This window comes from Natator depressus, chromosome 10 (assembly GCF_965152275.1).
Source record: "Natator depressus isolate rNatDep1 chromosome 10, rNatDep2.hap1, whole genome shotgun sequence".
NCBI lineage: Eukaryota > Metazoa > Chordata > Testudines > Cheloniidae > Natator > Natator depressus.
The window spans coordinates 50,580,868-50,600,009 of record NC_134243.1 but is presented as its reverse complement, the minus strand read 5'-3'; the positions used below and the strand labels follow the sequence as shown (position 1 = coordinate 50,600,009).

Genomic DNA, 19,142 nt, shown 5'->3' with positions numbered 1-19,142 from the left:
TTATCAAGCAGGCAATACACTGCACTTTACTTTCTCTCCAGAGACTATACCCAGACACTGGCCTTTTAGGCAGTCTGGCTTTCTGGGAAATATCAGTGTAGTTAGGGAACTGTGCAGTCTGAAAAAACTCTGGGGTCAAGAGGGAGTATGATGCCAGTCTCTGCTCAAGAGAGGTGCCAGCTAGAGTGGGTGTCCTTGGTGGACTATATGGGGGAATACAGGTGCGGTCACCCCGAAGCTGTGACAAATTACATAATACTAACCTAGATTCCCTGCTTAAAAAGTTGTATGCAAATAGTAAAACACAGGCATTCTTCTACCGTTAACCTCTTATTTTTCTAGTAATGGTAAAATGCTTATTCTCAGAGGACAACACTAAGTTCTTCTGCAGCTAGTTATAATACACAGAGACTTTAAATTATATCTAATAATTCTTCTGGTCCTAAAAAAGACAAAAAAACATTGAAAAAGAAAAGTGAAGAGTGAGTTCGTTCTAAAGCCTTGCACACATTAAGGAAATTCACATTAGTGTAACTGCCCCAAAATCAGACTTGCACCCATGTAGCTTAATACAGTAAGATAAGTATGCACCAGTGCATCTACATTAGGCCTTTGCAACATCATAATTATAGTGACAATCAGACTGGTGAAAACTTCCTTAACAAAGACAGTGCCGACATCTTTATTGCAGAATATAAACTGAATATTACAGAAAGATGACAAATTTGTGTGTGTGTCTGGAAAATATGAAGCCATCATTCAGCCTGAAAAAACAAGCAAGCTGCTTTCGAGTATGAGGCTAAAGACTGTTTTGCATATGTCTAACAAAGTCATTGTCCAGTTCATGTTAAGCACAGTTACACACTAGAAAATTCTAAGCCCTCTGGAGTCTGTTATGTTGGTTTTTACAAAAAGAAATTAAGCAATACCAAACTTCGTTAAATATCAGGTTCAATGAAAAAGATGTATCTAAAACTGGTCCAGACTTGCAGAGTTTCACTTTTCAAAAGTAACTTTTTGACAGGAAAGTAAAATCCCACTTCCCCCCAACCAATCAATCAAGGCAAAGGGTAGTCATGTAATTTTTCACGACAGTTTTGTATGACTATTCTCAAAGATGTAATTGAAAAATCATTATCTCTGTACTGATACAAAATATGCCTTTGTGTCTAAAATAGTAATGTTAAGAGATAAAACCCATATAAACAAGGAGAGTACAAGCCAAGGAAAAGGAATAATGCAAAGGATTTTTAAGGACTGCTGTGTACACTAAACCACAGTCTATGAAAAACTGAAAGACTGCTTGACAAATGAACTCTGAGGGCTTGTGTACACAGGGGACATTAGTAGCACACTTATACTGGTATAGTTCTGCCAGTATAGTTATACAAGTATAACTCCATGTGGACACACACATTCCTGAATGTCCCTTCACTTCAGAAGCAATACAGAACAAACAAACCAGAAGACGACAGTCTTATTCAGGAATTTAAAGTATCCACACGGAGTTATACCTGTGCAACTACAGCTCTTGCCCTGACCCAGAGCTGGACATGGGGTTGGTGGAAAGAGAAGCCCTGATGTGACTAGATTAGATGCACCAAGGGAGTGAGGTGAAGACATAACAGGAGCTGTTCCTTAACTTCCTCTCCCTGGCCTCCTGTAGCTCAGCCTAGGTATTTTGCTTCTCAGACAGTGGATGCAAGCCATCAGGTGCTGTCTTGTGAACAACACTAATTATCTTTCCCTTTTATTCTAATTTATTCATTTTATTCTATTTTCTAAGACAGGGATTGTCAAATGTCTTCAGAGAGTGAGCCATGTTTCTGAGAGTGTCTTTGCGGGCCATTTCCCCTTCCATCTGTTGCTACCCAGGACACTCCCCTCATTCATAACACAGCCACTTCCCTTCTCTCCACATGACATAACATTCATGTGGCAACTACAGGAGTAGTTCAGGGAAAATGCAAACAGATATAAAAGTATCTTTACTTTCATTTATATTGATCTGGCAGCTGCAAACAAGGAGAAGGCAGCACCATGTGACCAGACAATGGCTGGGAACCAAAGTAAATAAACTGAATAGTAGCACCTTTGCTTGACTTGGGGATGGAATATCTGGTATGCTCAGTGGACAACTGCTAAGATTTTAAACAGAGCTATAATTTAATGAAGCCCCACATCACTACACATTCATTCTAACCCAGTCAGACCAACGCAGGGGTCAAGCAAGGACAAGCACTGCTGTTGGGATAGTTTGTATGGAGGCTATTAAGAGTCCCTGATAAAGGAAAACTTTAAAAACTGCTTTAAAAAATAGTACAATTGCACAAATTTATAAAAACTACAGATCCTGCAATTTTAGATTCTCTACAGCATTGTTACAAAATCTAAGCTTTCCTTAAACACACACAAACACCCTTCATTGCAAAATATAGCCATCAATGTAAGCCAGCAGAACACTTCCAAACAGAAGAGTCCCTCCCACACCATCTCATCTCAGTGAGATAATTACAAAGCCTACAAACAGCTACATGATTAAAATAAAAAAGATTGCCTACATTTAAAGTTATTTTTGATAAAAATGCAAAAAACTGCTAATGTAATAGCATTAAAAGCTGTACAGTTAAAATCAAAGGCCGGAAATACTAACATGAAAGCATAATTATGCATGCTGAAAAGTGGCTGTGAAAAATGCATGACTAAATTCTATGGTTGTCTTCTGGAAGTCTGTATCAACTTTGTTCCATTATAAGAAATTTTTCCTAACATCCAGCATTGTAACCTATAATCAGAGTTTGTCTATAGCAGATAAATTCTTCAAAAGTTTAATTCTTCAGTGTGAATTTACTGATGCAGTTTTTTCCAGTTCACATCAGTTCAGCTCCATCAGTGTTGGCAACATTAGCAGTCCTACCTAGTGCAGACCACATTGCCAGTATTTTAAGTGCTATGTCCATTAGTCATGCTCTGAGCAAGATTAGAGGACATTTTATTTAAAACAGGCAGCAGCCAGGGTGCATAACAGCACTTATTGCTGCTAAGAGTAGAATTTAATTTGTGTCTGAAACAGCGAGAAATATTTTTTGCAGATGGGGCCTGAAAGTCAAGCTGGGCTCTTTCTGGCTATTGCATCACAAGTAAAAGATTTTGCAGTCAGAATGTAGTTAATTCACTAACAATCCAACTCATTCTTCCAAAGCTGTAGTGACCCTACAGTACTAACAGGAGTAAAAGTTGGTAAAAGCTTCTTTTTCATCCCTAAAGCAAACAATCACATTAAGTGCACAAAATTCAGAGTTTCTCTGGAGTAAAACAAAGTGCCAATTGTAGTCACTTTTCTGACTATAATAATATTTCTATATACATTTAATCAGAAAAAACAAGGAACATATTACCACCTTTCACGTCCCCAAAAGCATACAGATGTGTAACATGACATATTAACATTCCTACAGAAATGCTCTAATAGAAACCCAAATTTTAACATTTCCCCCACTGATTTTTACTGTGAAATCTTAACACATTAACAGGGTTTGGAGGAGCTTTTTCATACAATAGTAACATCTAATGATAGTGAAATACAAAGACTGCCATATTGGATCAGGCCAGTTATTCATTTAATTTAATATCATGTCTGACAATGGCCAGTACCTGAGAGGTAAGAAGGTGCAAGAACCCTTAAAGTGAACAATTATGGAATAACCTGCCCACAAGGAAAAAAAATTTCCTGACACCCCACCTCAGTCAATAGTTGTCTTATGCCCTGAAGCATGAGTTTATATTCCTTATAAAATATTCTTACCTTAACTAACATAACCATGGATGATCCCATTATCCAATGAGTGTATAAGCCTTATCTAGGATTTTACTAAATTCTTGGCCTAATTGCTATCTTGTGGCAAAACAAGTTCCACCAGCTAGTTATGTTGTAAGTAGCTCCTTTTGTCAGTTTTACATTTGTTGCTTTTTCACTTCATTCAACATTCGCTTGCTTTTATATGATAAGATAAATGGGAGCACACCATTTATTTTTTCGGCACCATTATTTTATATATTTAAATCATGTCCCCTCTTATTAATCTCCTCTCTCTAAACAGTCCAAAATCTTATTATTCTCTTCATATGGAATTCTTTCCAAGCCTCTGATCATTTAGGTTGCCCTCTCTGGGCTCCTTTTTATGCTATATGTTATATTTAAGATAGTATAAAAAACTGAATACAGCATTCCATTGAGAATAAGCATTGGTTTTTATGATGGTATAATATTTTCAAAGCTATTTTCTATCCTAATCTTTATACTACCTAAATACATACTTTTAAACTGCAGTAGTGCATAAATGCCCCCAATCAGAATTTGGGCCTCCCTGTGGCAATATGGAAAGTTATGCAGTCCCTGCTCCAAGGATTTTCAATTTAAGATGACAAATGACACACAGAGGACACTGATATGATCAGTTATGGAATTTGTTATATATTTATCTATAAAAAAAGCTGCAGAGTGTTCCATACCCATATACCCCTCCAACAAGCCATTATTAATGGACTGATTTCTTATTTTTGAGCAGATGTTTGTAGTTAGCTATCCAGAATGACACCCAGGTCTTTTTCCTGAATGGTTGTTAGTACAGAACCCAGCAACATGTTCGACTAGTTCAAATCAGGGACTGAAGAATTCATCCTCCAACTTGCCCTTGAGTAGCAGCAATCTTTCCCTTACAAGTGTCAAAAAACTGTGTAAAATCTAAGGCCACGTCTACATAGAAAAGTTGTACTTCTCACATACCTAAGGCCTATGCTTTCATTAAAAAACTTTCTTAAAATAATTTTCCAAATGTGAACCAAGAGTAAACTGATTAATACTATTTTGCAAAATAGTCTTCAGACAGCTCCAGTGCTGTCACTGCTGCTCATAGTTTTGCCAAGCTGCAGCAAACTGAAAACTGAATAATCATATCTGTTTTCTGTGCTGCCCTTCAGAACCATAGTAGCAGCAGTGAAAACAACAAGAATGAGGTCAATTTCACACTGATGCTTGTTGCTAAAACTATGAGCAGATTTAAAAACAGACTGGAAAAGCGATAGATCAACAAAAAGACATCCTCCTGCAGCAGCCAGGAGGACGAGAAAGGAGAAAGGACAGAACAGTGTACTCTACACTTCTAGCAGTCCAGAGATCTGAAGGGGGGGGGGGGGAGCAAAGCAAATGCTGCTTCTCCCCAACCCCTTCCAAAAGGAAAACAGGCTGAGGATTTGAGGCCTGGTCCACACACAGATTTTGTACCATTATAACAATTTTGATTAGGGATGTGATTCTTTTTAAAAACCAAAATAGTTCTAACAGTACAATCCCCTCCAGCATGGAGTTAGTTACATCAGCATAAAAGATGCCTTATACCAGTATCGCTTAAGGGCTGTATACACAGGTATGTGTTTTTCCACTTTAACAATATAGGTATTATCATCACAAAAGAGTGCATCCACACTGATTTGTTTAGGCCAGCATAAGCTACTTCCCTGTTGAATCACTGAGTCCACACAACTCCACATTCTTCTGAAATATGCACACAGCATTCTGGGTAGATATCCTATGATGTAATGTTTCACCACCAGGATCTATGCATTCTGGGATTTTTCTCATGGTTTGTTTTGGGATATCTACCAGAACCTGCTGGAATTCCAGGACTTGGGCCTCTCTTTGACCCCCATGATTCATTCCTCATGTCATCCAATAATTCATCTGGCTTTTGCAAGCCAGCACTATATTCAAACTCCTGGATGCGTCGATCCTGATAATCATTAATATGAACAGGCTGCTCTAAATATATTGGCAGTTACACAGCTGGATTGCTATGGAGGAGTTAAGAGACAGCCATAGTAACATCGCAAGGAAACTGTTAAAGGAGAAGTAGGATGAGAGAACAGTTATTTCTGAATGACATTTTCCTGGAGCAGCTTCACTCACTGGAATACTGTGTCTGGGCTCAGCCAATTAGCACTAAGTGCTGTGACTGGACACTGATGCAGAACTGGGATAACCAACAGTGGTTTAGCTACTTTCCTAAAAATCTGTACAGATTTCACCTGGAGTTGCAGTGGTGGACTACCAACATGAGAGTTCCCCAAAATATGTAGAGCATGTGACAACTGCCATCTGAAGGTCACCACATTCAGTCAGTGGGTGTGAGATTTGATATTTCAGAAAAACAATACTTTGGATCTTAAAGTCTCTGGTATACATGCCATTTTGAGCACACAGGGCGGAAGAATAAAACCCAAGCAAGTGGAGCACACCCAACAAGACAGTGGCCAGCCAGTACCCAGAACAAAAATTGTTTAGTTCCTCCATATAGTTGTATTGTAATACAGCAACTACTTACTAGAAGAAGTCCCCTCCACAGCACTTTCAGGCTGTCTCTCTGCCTGAGTTTTGGGAGACATCTCTGGCACCGTTGCTGCTTCTGAGTTTGGCGTGCTAGAGGTCTTGGCTATCTGGGGAAATCTCCCAGTTGGGGTCCATGATTCCTTAATGTGGCCTTCTGGTGCTGTGACCAAACTATCCAGAACACTATGCCAGGGTTTGGTTGTGTCCACTGTAGCAAAAATCTAGTCAAGTTCCTCAGAATAAGTGGAGGTAGTGAGAGCATTACTGGAGGTTTTGTTTTGGTCTGACTTTTTAGAATTCTGCTAGAGTTCCTTTGCTTTGGGACTTGTCCCAGGAGTGACCCATCTCCCACCTTTGCTCAAACTCCTCTCTTGATATTCTGGTGACTGCTGTTAAGATACGACTGGACATGCCCCTCTCCTAAAAGGGCAAGAAAGCCCAGAACCTCCCAACAGGACCACATAGAGGCACAGGGCCTGGCTGCTATAATGAGTATGTGATTCTGGGGGTATGAACTCACCATAAACTGGAATCTCAAAAGGGGTAAACCTGGGTGTGTGTCAACATTTAAACAGAGAGGCAACATCCAGTCAAGGTGACCCTGGCGCAGCAAAGAGCACACATGTAAACGGAGACTGATCCAGATGTGAAGCAATGTCCCGTGGTAGAGAAGGGGGAGAACTGCCAGAAGTATATAGTTAATCCAAAATAGGGATGTGTCCACATGAACCTTACACCAGTATAACTCATTCCAAAATAGTTCTGTCACTTGGAAAGCAGTAGATAGATAAGATGACAGGTAAATTTTAAAATCTTGTGTGGAAACAAACTTATACAGAAAAAAAAAAAAGCTTCACATGTGGACAAACCCTTACTGACATACAGGAAGGGGAATAAGCTGTGTCAGTCTAATGAATCTTGACACTAATATAACTGCACCGACACTGGGGAGTGGGAGGGAGGTTGTACTGTTTCTACCATATTGATATAGTGAAGTGTTTTTTTTTGTTTCACATTGAAGTCAGTTGTCTACCCGGACGGAAAGTGTTGCAACATGTTTATGAACTTGAAACGAAGTCCGATTTTTTCTAGTAGATTTGCATTTCAGCAACACAGACACTGTATGATCCCCACTGTTTTGTGCTTTTGGTTTACCTTGCTGATATTTTTGACAAACTGAATTCTCTAAATTTCTCATCACAAGGAGCGGAAAGTACTATTTTTGACCTGCACAACAAGATATCAGCATTCAAGAGAAACATTCGCTGGAAAACGAAGATTGAAACTGGTTTAAGTGTTCCATTCCTGTTGTTACCTGACACTATTAACTAAACAGAATCTGAACTACTGAGTGTTGAGAACCCAATCAAGAATCACCTGACTTGTCTCAGAGCCAGTGTGGATATTTTCCCAAAGGAAGTGCACCCCTGAATGACTGGATTTTCCAACCTTTTCTAGCTGAGGCACGGACCCTGTCCCATCTCTCAAATGGCATTCAGGAGAAGCTGACTGCTCTTCAGAGTGATAGGACACTGGACATTCAATTTAAAAAACAGTATTTCGGGGACTTTGGGTTGAAAGTTGGTTCAAAATATCCAGCTTTGTCAAAAAGGGCACGATCAAAATTCTTTTACCGTTTGGTTCATCTTATTTGTGCGAAATCAGACTCTCTGCACTTGCTGCGCTAAAGACAAAGTACTGTTTGAGCCTGGAAGTGGAGGACAACCTCAGAGTGTCAGTTTCAAAAATCTCCCCACAAATTTATAAACTGTCTGCCAGAAACAGGCACACTCTTCACATTAATTGGTAAATATCTGTCACGGTGGATTTGATTTAAATCAAATTGATTGATTTAAATCACTAGTTAGGAAGACTCAATTTAATCATAGATTTCTACATAAAAGTGCATTCTTGCTGGTTGTTATAACCTTAATACATATTCTTCACAACTCAGATAGATGTAGGTTTCATTTTTAGAAGGTACATAAATCACTTTAAAAATGTATAGTATTTTGAAAACTTTTCAGATTAGTTTTACAGCTATATCAGAAAATGAATGATTGTTTCGTTATTTCATTTACCAAAGGCAGTGGTACCCAACACAGTGCCCGTGGGTGCCATGGCACCTGCCAGGGCATTTTTAGGCGCCCACAGGACACCGCCCGCCGAAATGCCACCAAGAAGCGTTGCTGTTTCTCGCTGGCATTTCGGCGGCAGTGCTTCTTGCCGCTGCCGCTTCTCGGCGGCATTGTGTCCGGCGCCCGCCACAGTCCTCTGGGAATAGCAATATGTTATTCCCACAGAAAGGTTGGGGACCACTGACCAAAGGTAATTGAAACAAATATTTATGAAGTCATTGGGAGGTGAACTATCTCCAATTCAACAGGTTAATCATTAATATTGGGAGGATTTTCTTGGCATGCTGTATTAGGAGGAGAACATCACCAGACAGAGATTTAAATTGTTTTATTTAACTAAAACAACAATTTTTTTCTTCAACAGCAAACATAACATTTTAACAAAACAAGCATATAAATTTTTGAATTCAGTTAAACATTCAAGTTTTTTAAAATCAGGTTTGTTTTTGTTAAAATTGTTTTGAACTAAAATAGTTAAATGAAATATTAAAAAAAGTTAAATCGACTATATCAGCCAGCTCAACACAAGAAACTTAAAATATTGGCTTCCACAGCTAACAGTCATCTTCACCTTCATTTTCCTGTTTCTTCATAATCTGGAAAAGGAAAACAAGCTTTCCTGCTTTTTCAGGTCCCAAACGATTTCTCAATTTAGAATGAATTAGTCCAAAGGAAGAAAATATTATTTCTACACCGGCAGAAGAAGCTACTGCTGTTAAAAGTGAGATTATCACTTCAACAGTCTCTGAATCCAAGCGCTTAAGTGACTTCCACCAGTTCACTGGTATGACTTGCTTTAAATCATCAAACATATTTCTTGAATGGCTCACCCTTAGCTCTGAAGTTTATTATAGCTGGCATTATGGAGGGATGATAGTTGAGTTGGCTATGACATCGACATCCAGTAGCTGAAGAAGAGAAGGTTTGACCCTGGTACCAAGTATTGAGAATACCTGCAAGAAAGTGAGCTGCAGATGGTGCTTGTCCCATTTGTTTTTTTAATGCTTGTAATTTAACTCTGTCATTGCATATTTCTCTTTTTAAGATCGCACTCAACTCCTTACAAATTTCTACTATGTCAGCAATAAAACAGCTATTTCCCTGCATTTTGTTCAAGGCTACAGAAATAGGCTTCAGGGTACTCAGTATGTGTTCAACCTTTCTCTTAAGCCCAATTTTGAGAACTTTGGCTGTGACAGTGCCATCTATTTTTTCACAATTTTGTTCACAAACTGTCATCAGATTAGGCCAGTTCTTGATATAGTGCTCAAAACAGTCCACTACTGAGTTCCATCGCACGTCTTATGAAAGAGTTAGCTTGGTTCCTCCTTTTTTCAGAGCAGCTGCTGCAAAGTGGTTGTTACAGAAGTATTTTGCAATTTCAACATTAGTCTTTATTTCTGGAACACTGAAGTCTTTGGCTAGGAGGTGCATCAAATGAACACTGCAACTGTATGTTATTAGCTTGTGACTCTCTTCTCTCTCTTCTAAATAATTTCTTCTCATCTTGGATACATTTGCAGCATTGTCTGTGACCAAGCTGCATACTAGACATTTGAATTTTTTTCAAAGTTTGTTATAGCTTTTACTGCTACTTCTTGTAAATATTCTGCTGTGTGTGCATTTCCTGATATATCAATTGTTTCTATAAGGAAGACATTCCCTTCTTCTGTTGTCACACAAGCACACACAAGAGGATCATTGTGGACATTGCTCCACCCATCAAGACTCAGGTTAACAATTTTTCTAGACCTTTGGCACACTGCTCAATTTCTCTTTCATACACTTTATCCAGCAATTTGCCTGCAACATCTGCTCTGTTGGGTGGACTGCATCCTGGTCTTAATGACTGAACCATGTTAATTAAGTGTGGGTTCTCAATCATACGGAAAGGAGAGTTTGTTGCATAAACAAACCAGGCAATTTTTTCATCAATTACCTCTTTTTCTAATCTGCTGGTTCTTATCACAAACTTATCTATGATTGTTTCTGGATGATGGAGTTTTTTTTTCTTTTTTCTGCAGGTGATATACTGTGGCTATGTGACAGAAACACTATCATTGGCAGATAACTCAAACTATAGAAAATGATGGTGATCTTGAAGGTGGATAGTCTTCAGAATCCTGTATGTTGAGGATGGATTCTCCTAAACAAAGTAAATCAATGCAGTTATTTAATTATTATTACCATACTGCGCATTTAGTATGCCTCATTGCATTCACTGACACTCAGTACTACTTTAAAGGTGAAATTGTAAAAGGAAGATCTGCCTATTTCAGCTATTTTTTTTATCTCAACTGGATCTAAAATGATAGTACCTGTGATGCTGCACTACATGTTTTATGAAAATATGCTAATGAGCGTGAATATAATGTAACTGGAATATGCTTCATGCAAAAGGTCTCTTGTAAGGTATCATACAAAGCTTATAGTTTACTGAGTGTGTTCATCCTATTTGTATGAATGTATCATTCTTGTATCTGAAGCTGGAAATATGATGTATTACTCTAAAGTCCTAATGTAACTATTCTAAGTGTGGGCCATTAATGATGGCTCCCATTAACCAGGACAATTGGCTGTAAATGGCTCGGTTTACTTGTAAGCCTTCCTGTGTTTATGTGAGTTAGGCCGGAAAGAATGGCAGCTTGGGGTCTAACAGGACGTGTGACCATGTCACCTGGTACTGAAATCCATTTTAAACCTGGTGTTTTTCCATTTAGAAGGAGGGGTGGGGACGCAGAGAGACAAAAGATTCCCGCCTTGGGCCAAAGCTGTAAGAGGGGGTGGAACAGAACAAAGGAGATTGCCAGTCATGAGAAATCCCCTAGTTACCACCTGAGCTAAAACTAACAAGAACTGTACAGGGGAAAGAATTGTGCCCAGACTAGAAAGGTGTCTAGTCTGTCAAGGAAGCTTATTGGAATATCTCTAAGACTGAGATTTACCTGTATTCAGTTTCTTAATGTATTAGGCTTAGACTTGCATGTTTTGTTTTATTTTGCTTGGTAACTTACTTTGTTCTGTCTGTTATTACTTAACACCACTTAAATCATACTTTTTTATACTTAATAAGATCACTTTTGTTTATTAATTAACCCAGAGTAAGTGATTAATACCTGGGGGAGAAAACAGCTGTGCATATCTCTCTATCAGTGTTATAGAGGGCGGACAATTTATGAGTTTACCCTATATAAGCTTTATACAGAGTAAAACAGATTTATTTGGGGTTTGGATCCCATTGGGAGTTGGGTATCTGGGTGCTGGAGATAGGAAACCTGCTGAGCAGTTTTGGTTAAAGTCTGCAGGTTTGGGGGCGTGGTTCAGACCCTGGGTCTGTGTTGCAGTGGAGCAGCATGTCTGGCTCAACAAGACAGGGTTCTGGAGTCACCAGCTGGCAGGGAAAACGGGCTCAGAGGTAGTTTCAGCACGTCAGATGACAGTCCCAAGGGGGTCTCTGTGACCGAACCCGCCACAGTACCATTGAGTAACAACTATATTTTTTGCTCAAACATGAGAATTCAAGAATAGTCCAGAAAGGAAGACAGGCAGTCCTTAAGAATGTATGAAATAAAAACGTTTACCAACCTGAAGATCCTGCATGTTCAGACATGTTCCTTTCATCATCTTCAGCGCAGCTTCCTCCTGAGAAGGAACACTTCTCGTGATGTTGTTTCATTTGGGCAACCAAGCCTTGCATTTCTTTGCTGCACTGTTTGCATTTTTCACGCATGCCTGTCTTACCGCAGGCAGAGGAACTTCATTAAAATATTCCCAAACTGGGTCTCTTTTATGGCCTGCTGCCATTATAGGTTTTCCCTTCTAGTGAGAGAATAGTATGGTAGATCTCAAATCAATGAAGGCTACACTCAGAAAGACCTCAGGACTTCTGGAATGTGCTGCTCAAACAGTTTCACTTTTGTTTCTACTGCCTGTCCCTTCTCACATTTATCTCCAGACTTCTTCTCCTTGTCCAGATCTATTCCACCCCCAACAAAAATCTTCGTCATTGAACTTTTTGAAACTCTGTACTTTTAGAGAGAGGTTAGGGATTGAATCTGTGTACACAAATTTGCAGAGGGACAATAGGGTTGAGGTCTGTTATTTCTCACCTCTCTATATTATTTTATTTATTTATTTTAAAACATTTTTGCTGTTAACAAGCATGTTATCTCTGGAGACACAAATCCACAGTTTGAGAACTGCAAAACTAAGCATCTCTGATGGTATCTTCTAGACCGAGCACTGAGTCCCATTGGGTAGAATGATTAACCTAAATAATCTATACAGAAGACCGTGGAACTCCATAAAATTGGGTCTCTAATCCATGAACTATTGGAACTCATTTACAAAACTTTTCTTAAACATTACATGAATATATTGTCTCATACAATAGAATTAGAATTTATAATCCCTATTCCATGATGAGATATCTTTAAGCTATAATGTATCGTAATTAAAACGATCTTTAGATAAATGCTTTTTGAGGAAGAAACCTATAAAAAAATCTGATTTTTTTTGTTTTAAAAAAAAAAATTGATTTTTATCCACCCTGGTATCTGTGTATTTAAAATTTACAAGTGTACATAATTCAATTAAAGTTGTGTCAAGGTCTCTGTTAGGTTTATAAATGGGCTATCAAGCACATTTTTGCATGTGTCTTTTTTGGTCTAGGTTGGGGGGCATAACTTAAAGAGGGGGCTCAGCTCAAAAAGTCTGAAAACTGACCTAGAGGCTGATGCAAGTGATAGGAGCACCATTTACAGTCTAGGGACAGCACCCTAGTACAGTCTCTCTCAACCTTTCCAGACTACTGTACCCCTTTCAGAAGTCTTATTTGTCTTGCATACCCCAAGTTACACCTAATTTAAAACTTACTTACAAAATCACAAATAAAAATACAGAAGTGTCAAAGCACACTATTACTGAAAAAAGTTGCTTACTTTCTCATTTTTACCAGATTATAAAATAAATCAATTGGAATATAAATATCTTACTTACATTTCAGTGTATGGTATATAGAGCAGTATAAACAAGTCACTGTCTCTATGAAATTTTAGTTTGTACTGACTTTGCTAGTGCTTTTTATTTAGCCTGTTGTAAAATTAGGCAAATATCTAGATGATGTGATGTACCCCATGAAAGATCTCTGCGTATCTCCAGGGGTACCTGTAACCTCGTTGAGAACCACTGCCCTAGTAGATTCCTACCTGCTACCAGTTGCTGGGCTTCTGGCTTCTTTCCCAGGCATTCCCCTCAACATTTTTCTTATTACCTAATCATTTTAGTTCTATATTAGATGTCTGGTAAAATGTGGGGTAATGGGAGTCTGGAGGGGCAACTGGATGGGCAAAAGAGGGAGCAATTGATTCCAAAATGTTAGAAAACATTAGTACAGCAGAGAAATTATGGGGGAGAAGAAGAAAGATACAAAGAGGAGACAAAGTTGATAATGTTATAACTGAATATGTGATGAGTAGGGCTGTCGATTGATCGCAGATAACTCTTGTGATTAACTCAAAAAAATTAATCATGGTTTTAAATCACAGTTAAATAGAATACCAAATGAAATTCATTAAATATTTCAGATGTTTTTCTACATTTTTATATATATATATAGTATTCTGTGTTGTAATTCAAATCAAAGTGTATATTATTTTTATGACAGATCTTGCACTGTAAAAATGATAAAATAGTACTTTTTAATTCACCTCATACAAGTACTGTAGTGCAATCTCTGTCGTGAAAGTGCAACTTACAAATGTAGATTTGTTACATAACTGCACTCAAACACAAAACAAAGTTCACTCAGTCCTACTTTTTATTCAGCCAATAGCTAAAACAAACAAATTTGTTTACATTTACAGGAGATAATGCTGCCCTCTTCTTATTTCCAGTGTCATCAGAAAGTGAGAACAGGCACTTACATGGCACTTTTGTAGCCGGCATTGCAAGGTATTTACGCTTCAGTTATGCCAAACATTCATATGCCCCTTTACGCTTCGGCCACCATTCCAGAGGATATGCTTCCATGCTGATGGCACTCGTTAAAAAAAGAAAGCACGCATTAAATTTGTGACTGAACTCCTTGCAGGAGAATTGTATGTCCCCTGCTCTGTTTTACCTGCATTCTGCCATATATTTCATGTTATAGCAGTCTTGGATGATGACCAAGCACATGTTGTTTATTTTAAGAACACTTTCACTGCAGATTTGACAAAACACAAAGAAGGTACCAATGTGAGATTTCTAAAGATAGCTACAGCACTTGACCCAAGGTTTAAGAATCTGAAGTGCCTTCCAAAATCTGAGAGGGACAAGGTGTGGTGCATACTTTCAGAAGTCTTAAAAGAGCAACACTCTGATGCGGAAACTACAGAATCTGAACCATCAGAAAAAAAACTCAACCTTCTGCTGGTGGCATCTGACTCAGATAATGAAAATGGACATGTGCCAGTCCGCACTGTTCTGAATAGTTATTGAGCAGAACCCATCATCAGCATGGATGCATGTCCCCTGGAGTGATGGCTGAAGCATGAAGGGACATATGAATCTTTAGCACATCTGGCACATAAATATCTTACAATGCCAGCTACTACAGTGACATGCGAATGCCTGTTCTCGCTTTCGGGTGAGTATTGTAAACAAGAGGTGGGCAACATTTACTCCTGAAAATGTTAACAAACTTGTCTGTCTGAGCGATTGGCTGAAGAAGAAGTAGGACTGAGTTGTAGGCTCTAAAGTTTTATATTGTTTTGTTTTTGAGTGCAGTTTTTTTTTGGTACATAATTCTACATTTGTAATTTCAACTTTTTATCATAAAGAGATTGCACTACAGTACTTGTATTAGGTTAATTGAAAAATAATATTACTTTTGTTTTTTCTACAGTGCAAATACATGTAATCAAAAAATATAAAGCGAGCACTGTACACTTTGTATTCTGTGTTGTAACTGAAATCAATATATTTGAAAATGTAGAAAACATCCACAAATATTTAAATAAATGGTATTCTATTATTGTTTTATAGTGCGATTAATCGCACAATTGTGATTAATTTTTTTAATCGCTTGACACCCCTAGTGATAATATACAATTGTTTTATCTGTATGCAGTACTGTTGTAGCCGTATTGATCACATTAGAGAGACAAGATGGGTGAGGTAATATCTTTTATTGGACCAACTTCTGCTGGTAAGAAAGACAAGTTTTCAGGCTTACACAGAGTTTTTTATTTGTTTAAATTGCAGGGGGTGTACCCTTAAGGCATAATGCCAAGTATTTTTCACAGCAGCTAGTAGGTTTAGTCCACAGACCAGTACATGTTGGGTGAATTACTGACATCCTGATTCAAGATATTCCTTCCACTTACCAATATAAGATTTCATCTGTCTTCACAAGTCCCATCACCTAAGTTTTCTAGGTCCCTCTGGAGTTCTTTAGTCTTGACTAACCTAAATAACTTGGTGTTGTCTTCAAGTTCACTCCTCTTTTACAAATCATTAATATATTAAACCCCACCCCACCCAATCTCTTGTTTTCACCTGCTCATAATCAAGGCTTGAAACACCCATCTGCCCACATAAAACTGGAGAAAGTGAGGTCAAAGTAATCTGCTGCTTTTGAGAAAAGCTAAAAGTAGTGGAGCTACCCAAAGAACTGAAACTCAGAAAGGAGTAGCAGAAATCCAAAGGTAGCAGCAAGAAGAATGGGAGAAGAGTTGAGCAGCAGAGACACCTGCCATACACACACACCCCAAGTCTGGGGAAAGCGAAGCAAGGGGTTCCCTGCCAACAGCTAGAAAGGGCTTCAAGTTTATCAGACACATACTAACCAGAAGCCAACACAAAAGATGAAGCCCCTAAGCAGGGTCCCAGGACAAAACCGTGGTAAGAATTGTATTACCCTTGCTCTATCCAGCCGCTGGAGGCAGGGGAACTGGTCTTTTAATCAAATCAGACACACTACAATTCACTGGTTCCTCCCACCCCCTTATCTTTTATCAGCCTGGAGCGAGTAGAGTTATCAATTTTCAAATCCTGTTGAGAGTTTTCTAACAAAAAAAGGTTCTTTTTTGCTGAAACTTTTCATCCATTATCCCAAAGGTAAGAGTTTTTTTGGAATGTTAAGTTACATAAGAGTGATAATTTTTTAACAATTATAACTGGCTGACAAACTAATATTCAAGTGCAGCATGAAACTGCTACTAAGTTTAGAACTGTATGCTTTTGTGCCCGTTTCATTGTGGGGTTCTACAGCTGTGTAGTCCAACTACAGCAGTATGCAGAGAAAACAGTAGATAGTCTCCTTCCTCCTTCTAAAAACCGAAATGCATGAAAATATAAGCTAATGTCAGTCACACTTTTAAACAGCTCCAGAGTCAGGAAGTAAAAATAAGATTTTATAGCAATCATTGCTCACCTACATTACACCAAAACAGTATTTTAGAATAGTAATTAATTGTACTTTAAGATCCAGTGGGTTCCAGTTCTGTCCTCCTATATGCACTATTCCTATTCACTTCAGTGTGGAACAAGTGTATTTGAGAGATAGATTAGGTACTCTTTGTACAATGTAGACAAGTTAAGGTTACTGTCTTAACCTTAACTTTTGCATTTCCAGCCTCAAATATTTCATACTACAACTATGTTTATACACCAACTTCCATGATAGAGAGAGAGTCCTAAAGAACTGAGGTCCTTCAGGATGAAAGATCTTCACAGACAATGTACCCTATCACTAGTATTAAAAAAAAAAAAAAAACCCTCATGCACAGTAGGCTCTTTGTAAATATAGTAAATCATTTCCCACCTTCTAACAGGGAATACTACTATAGCCACATAGAGGCATTTAAACTGGCTTGATGAGAAGGTCAATCACAAGAGGCAGTTGTGACCAGAGGTTACACTGGGCAAGTTCCCAGGCACTGAGCAGCCCTTGCTATTGATTGGTAACCTCCACAGCTACTGGATTCAAGGATAAACACTGCAACCAATTGGGACATCCAGAGGTGGGAAACCTGGCCCAGCCTTGCAATACAGGAGCTGCCTGTGGGAGTGTTCGTCTCTCCTACCCCCCAATCTCCACCCTTTGCTTGATTTTTTTCCCCTGCACCTCTACTATGAAATTTAACCAAAATTTATGAGACAAAAATCCCTACTCATGAGTTACGCAGTCCAGCAAAAGACAACCTGCTCAGGTATGTTATCAACACAGGAAAGAACAGGTCAAACAGGGATAAGGAGGCTCTACACCTCAACACCCTGCTCCCCCCTAAGTTGGGTGCAAGATGAGGAGAAATATGTCTAGAACACACCCCAAAAGCAGTCTATTTAGAGAACATAGAAAAAGCTGCATGCAGGCCAAAATGAGCCATTAGGGCACCATTCAACTAAGGTCATGAAAAAAATAATTTGGAAATAAAAGTATGTGAATACTTTCTCTCTACTGCAGTTGGAAGCCAGCCAACAAGCCACAGGGTGCTACACAACTCAAACAGGTCGGGAGATGTGTACAACACTTAAGGTCGTACATATCATTAACAAAAGGCTGCACGATTAATTTCTGCCTTCATTTTATGACAACAGCCAGAACAGCCCAGAACACAGAATTACATACATGTGACAGGCAATGCACATGCTACAATCATTTCATAGTTACCATGAAATGAGCACAGACTTAGAGGAATTGTGGAGCTCATTCCAACATACAGCAAAAAGGTACCTTATATTTAATACTGTCTAAAAGAAGAGACTTGACGAGACCTCCAGTCCTGAAGGGAAAACTTCCCTCCCTAAGGCCCAGGAACTGGGGAGCGGAAGGGGGAATATCTGGCTTCGCTTCATTTTCTGCCCTTCACTCCACCCCATACACAGCTTAACCCTTCTGCCCTGCCCCGCCCAAAGGGGGCTCAGCTCCCGCTCCCCACAGCGCCATGGGGGCGCAGCCCCCGCCCCCGCCGGACCAGGGGGCGGCAGTCAGTTGGGCTTTGAACCCTGCTGCGGAAGCGGCGCTTTGGAGCCCCGACCCTCCCAGCCCGCCTCGCCGGGTTCGGCCCTCCCGACCCCGCTGCTGCCGGCTGGGGACGCGCCGAGGCCGGGGACGCGCGCCGCTCGCACTCGGGGTGGAGGGAGTCAGTTACCGGGGTCCAGGCGGAGCGGCAGCTGGTCGGGGTCCGGGGGTGGCGAGTCCCGGCCCAGAGCCGCGTTCTTTCCGCAGCGGCGGCAGCTTGTCAAAGAGAAAACATGACGTGGGAGGGAGGCGGTGAGATCTCGTGGGGCTACCGGACAACTCTCGCGCGATCCGGTCACGGCTTTCCCTCTGCTCGAGTCCAGGGGGCGGGGCAGCTCTAGCAGTCCCACCCTTTCTGCGTCGGCGCTGAGCCTGCTGGGCGGGACCGCGCGTAGCAGGTACCGAGGCTGCGCTCCGCCTCCACGTGCTCCCGCCACACCCCCACGAGCCGAGCGGCAGAGGGCAACGTGCAGCTTGTTTCCCGCTGTGCGAAGCGCCCCACAGTCACCACAGCCCCCTACACCCCCCAGCACAGTGCGCACCTGGCACCCCGCCCTGTGCCCCATGTAGTGTGTCCCTGGCACCGCGCTGTGCCGTGCCCTCTGCCACGTCC

The 19,142-nt window shown here is 40.0% G+C and overlaps 1 protein-coding gene across 7 annotated transcripts in view; it reads right to left on the bottom strand.

Annotated features, from left to right (window-relative positions):
- The window catches only part of HERC1 (HECT and RLD domain containing E3 ubiquitin protein ligase family member 1), a 213,003-nt gene extending 194,207 nt beyond the window's left edge, over window positions 1–18,796 (bottom strand). For all 7 annotated transcript variants that reach the window (XM_074966104.1, XM_074966100.1, XM_074966102.1 and 4 more), the window contains exon 1: window positions 18,660–18,796. The gene's annotated coding sequence lies outside the window, so the exon portion shown is untranslated. The remainder of the gene's footprint in view (window positions 1–18,659) is intronic.
- Window positions 18,797–19,142: the final 346 nt, after the last annotated feature.